The 4,834-nt window shown below is 41.0% G+C and overlaps 1 pseudogene; it reads left to right on the plus strand.

The window, feature by feature from the left end:
* Positions 1 to 2,247: 2,247 nt before the first annotated feature.
* Positions 2,248 to 4,447, plus strand: LOC139465259 (uncharacterized; annotated as a pseudogene).
* The last annotated feature ends 387 nt before the right edge of the window (positions 4,448 to 4,834 follow it).

Raw genomic sequence — 4,834 nt, forward strand, 5'->3', positions numbered from 1 at the left:
GGCCTCTGACCTCCCAAGTCACATCCACATTATCCCCTCTACCATCTGACCCCTCATCTGATTCAGACCTGTCCTCAGACCCTCCAGTTCCATTAGCTGTTGATTTCTACTATGCTAACGAAACTGTGGCATCTGGTCCCACTGTAATGTTTGCAGGCTATGACATTGATGATGAGCACTTTGATGTACAGCAATACAATTCTCCAGATCTACGACCAATCATTGATTACCTTTCAAATGGTGAAATCCCTCCCAGTTACACTGATGCCCAAGTCAAAGGTCTTGTTGGTCGTTCACAGGAATATGGCATTAAAGAGAACATCATCTATCATTTGTATCAGCCCAAATTTAGGGGCTCCAAGACCCACAGACCTCCACAAATCACTCAAGTTGTTGTCCCCCTTAGCAAACGTAAGGACCTGCTTTATGCTTGTCATGATTCCAATGTAGGTGGCTGTCATCTTGGAAGAGATTCCACTTTTCAGGCTCTCATTTCCAAATATCACTGGCCTGGCATGTACCAAGACAATGAAAGCTACATTAAGTCGTGTGAATTCGAAGTGTGTAAGAAGATTAAGTCCCAGTCCCATGGTAGACATGCTCCTATGGTTCCCATGCCAATTGGAGATACATTCTCTCGTCTCCACATAGACATCTTAGGTCCCCTGCCTGAAACTAAAGATGGTTTCAAATATGTTCTACTTGTAGTTGATTCCTTTACTCGGTGGACTGAAGGCTTTGCAACAAAAACTCAGGATGCCACTGAGGTCGCTAATGTTCTCTTTAATCAGGCGCTTTGGTGCTCCAAAAAACCTTCTTTCCGACAGAGGTCGTCAATTCACTTCAAAGCTTGTCAATGCTCTTTGTGAACTACTTGAAATTAAGCATCATCTGACCTCCTCATATCACCCTGAGACAAATGGCATGTGTGAGAGACGCAACAGGACTATTGAACAAGCCCTTAGAGCATATTGTCCTCAAGATCAGTCCAACTGGGCAGACCTCATTCCATGTGTAATGATGGCAATGCGAAGCACACCATGTGCCTCCACAGGGTACACACCATTTTACCTAATCTTTGGCAGAGAGAAGCATCTCCCCATTGACACTGCCCTTCTTCCCAAACCAACTCTTGGCAAAACTGCAGAAAGTCATCTTAAATCTCTTCTTGAGAATCTAAAGATAGCAAAAGCAATTGCCAAAGATAACATGGAAATTTCTCAGCATGTCAACAAAGAACGCACGGACCTCAAAGCAAAAGAACCATCATATGCTGTAGGTGATATTGTATTATCGCAGAATTCACATGTTCTCCCAGACCAGTCGCCAAAACTTGCAGTGAAATGGTTAGGTCCCTACACTATCCTAGAATTAGGTCCAAATCACACAAAACACAGAAACGAACAAACCACACAAAGCCTTCATCCATGCAAACAGATTGAAACCTCACATTGCCCGCACACATCCCAACAATAGACTCCCAGATCATGTCCAAAACCCGAGATGTCAAACTCCGATTCCAAGTAATGATGTTGACACACATCCTGACACACAGATGGTCCAGTCACAGCCATATGCCTCTGATCAAGGCAGTACACCATCTACATCTCAGTCAGGTACCGGCTTCTCACAGCAGCCAGACACCACATCTCAAGATGACCAAACATATCCTGTTGACAAGATTCTCGAATGCAAAGTTGTCAACGGCACCAAACACTATCACATAAAATGGTTAGGTTACTCCAAAACAACTTGGGAACCATCCTGCAATCTTAGTCAGGACCTAATCCAACACTTCCATAGATCTAGAACCATGTCCGTTAAAAGGCGCAAAAATGGGCGAAAATACTTTAAATAATACACCAAGGTTTCATCAGCTCCCACCTATCTTTGAGAAGTTTCCAACTGTTGCCTTAGATGCTGAATGACCACCCCTTCTTACAGTTACGTCGTTTCTGTGTCTCATAGTGCTAGGTTGTTCAGATGTTGCTGGCCAGAACATCATGCTCAACCAGGTCATCTCATCTAATGGTCCCATGTTCTCTTTCATTTCTCTAAGGTTCATCATGGAGTCTGATTATCCTGTGGCTACTCTCATTTAGCGCCCCTTCTGTACTCGCTTCCGGTCCAGTTCAACGTCTTAACTATGGGGTTGTGTTTCAACCATCATCTCAAATCAATTTTGCCACAGATTACTGGATACACACATACGAGGTGAAGCTTCCTAATGTACCAGGCATCCCAACCATGAGTGGATGTCTTCACAGTAACAGAACCTGTGTCCTACTTCACCAAATTCAAATGCATCTAAATGTAATTAAAACTAGATGCGTTGCCCAGCTAAATGAAACTAGACAACAAATTATTAAGCTAATTCCAGCATCAAAAATACCTTCATCATCTAGATCTAAACGCGCTATTCTTAGTTTTGTCGGGTCTCTCTCTAAAACATTGTTCGGTACTGCTACTACCAGTGATGTAAACCTTCTCGCCAAACATATTAATGCTCTCACAAGACATGATATAAACCTTGCAAACACCATCCAACAACACTCTGCCCATCTCTCCTCTTTTATGAAGCTTGTCGACTCTAGATTTAAGAATGAACTTAAAGGTGTCAAAGCTAATCATGATGCAATTACATTTACAGCTATTGCTATGGAAAACAATGTCAAAACAATCCAGTCTACATTTACTGCTCTTACAGGCCTTTTGATTGATCAAATCCAGCATGCTTCCATTATAGAACACCATTTGGAAGAATTAAAGCTAGGAATCTTAGACTTAGCCAAAAATAAGTTATCACCATTGCTGGTAGCACCTGAAATTTTAGAACAAACAATTCATCACCTGTCCGCAGTTTTATCTGATAAATATCCAAATTTTCAACTGTTGCACACCACCCCTACATTTTATTATTCCCATGCTAAATTTATCTTTGCCCGTACTAAGTCCCATATCTATATCTCAGTTAAATTTCCACTCTCTTCATTGGCTAAACCCCTTCAAATGTATAAAGTGATCTCTTTACCTTTGCCAATCAATAGCACCTCACCACATTCTACCCAATTGTTAGACACACCCACTTATTTTGCATTGTCTGCTGATTCCCAGCACCATATCAATATTGATAGCTCAATGCTTGCCCCATGTACAGGTGATGAATATCATTTGCTATGTCCAGTTAGGCTTTCTCTTAATTCAATTACTAAATCTTCTTGTCTTTTGGCACTCTTTCAAAACAATAAACAGCAAGTTAAGGCACTTTGTAACTTCCGCTATGTAACCAGACCTCAACCACCTACACTCATCTCTTTTGGTTCTTCAAATGTTCTTGTCTACAGAGTTCCATTCCTGACCCTTACTTGTCCTGGCACTCACCGTATGATCCCTGGTTGTCAATTTTGTCTTATTGCAACTCAACGCTATTGCTCTCTCTCAACTGAAGATATATTTTACCCAGCCTCCTTCAGTTCTTGTTGAAATTCCACCTCTCACATCACCCATCTCCATCCTGTCAATCTAGCCTTACTACAACATTTCTTTGATGACTCTGCCCTCTCCAGTATAGCTGGGGATACCAATTTTAGAAAATCAATTAATTTCACAATTCCAAAATTGAATATATTGTCCCATGCCATTTCCAATGTTTTGGCTAACGACAATCAAGCCCACCTCAGTTTAAAACGTGTTGCAGAGAGTGCTAAAAAGGATCAAACAATCTTTCAAACAATTGCTGAGCCACTGCTTGATGGTCAAATCAGTCTTCCTCCAAGTTCCTGGCTTGATACGAATGCTATTCTAGCCTTAAGCACCTCAATTGCATCAGCTGTGTCTATAATTTTGGTTGTTTGGATGTTTTTCAAAATTCGAACTCTATCTGCAGCACTCATGTTAGTCACTCGCGTTGTCCCCACCAAAGCAGTGCAACCACCAGCTCTTAATTATAATGATCATGCCACTGCTAGTACTCCACCTACGGACTTTGTCATCACAGATCTTGCTGACTACCATGTCTCAATCCTTCTCGGTTTTATCACACTTTTAATTGCCTCCATCTTGCTTATACTCATCTCTCAGCGCCGTTCAGGACTTCAAAATGACCTTGTTTTAGAACTTACTACTGGTCCTGAATGTGTCACTGTCCCTATTTTGTCTTAGACTCTATGCCCTGCCTACTGGGACATCCAGGCCCCATATACAGTAGACAACCTTTGTGTTTCGGGATACATTTTTCCCACTCTGTCAGTTGATTGGACAGGCTTTATGGTAACAAATAAACTTACTAGCACATCCCTTACCGTTCCCTCAACCATTCAGATATCATTCTTTACATTCTCAAAAGCTGCAGCGACTCTTTAAACAGCCATTCACTGCCTATGTCCTTCTAGTTCATAATGGATATTATAAGGTAGTGGACCCGAAATCACTTCTACCTCAATTTTAGTTGTTGCTATGTGTATTTCTATACTTATTGAATGTACATATTAGATTTGGGCATTCTGAACAATACGTATCATTGTTGTCATGTTCTTAGAGGTGATCATATCTTATGTTTGTACACTTAGACGTTAACTACCATTATTTTACCAGATGTTACTTCAAGCTTTTGCGGTCAAAAGCTCCATGACGCCCAGGGAAATTGCTATATTTTATTCAACTTTTGTGAAATTCACCATCAATTCATAAGTTTTCCGTTAACCATTTAAGACCTGTTGGTACATACTAGTGATAAGAAATTGTATAACAACATCTGGTCCTTAAGATTGACGCTGCCTGAAACAGGTCGGTGGGCGAAACTTTAATTACATGTTGAATAACAACTGGTAGTGGT

The sequence above is a fragment of the Haliotis cracherodii genome, unplaced genomic scaffold (assembly GCF_022045235.1).
Source record: "Haliotis cracherodii isolate W230 unplaced genomic scaffold, xgHalCrac1.p SCAF_18, whole genome shotgun sequence".
NCBI classification, from domain to species: domain Eukaryota; kingdom Metazoa; phylum Mollusca; class Gastropoda; order Lepetellida; family Haliotidae; genus Haliotis; species Haliotis cracherodii.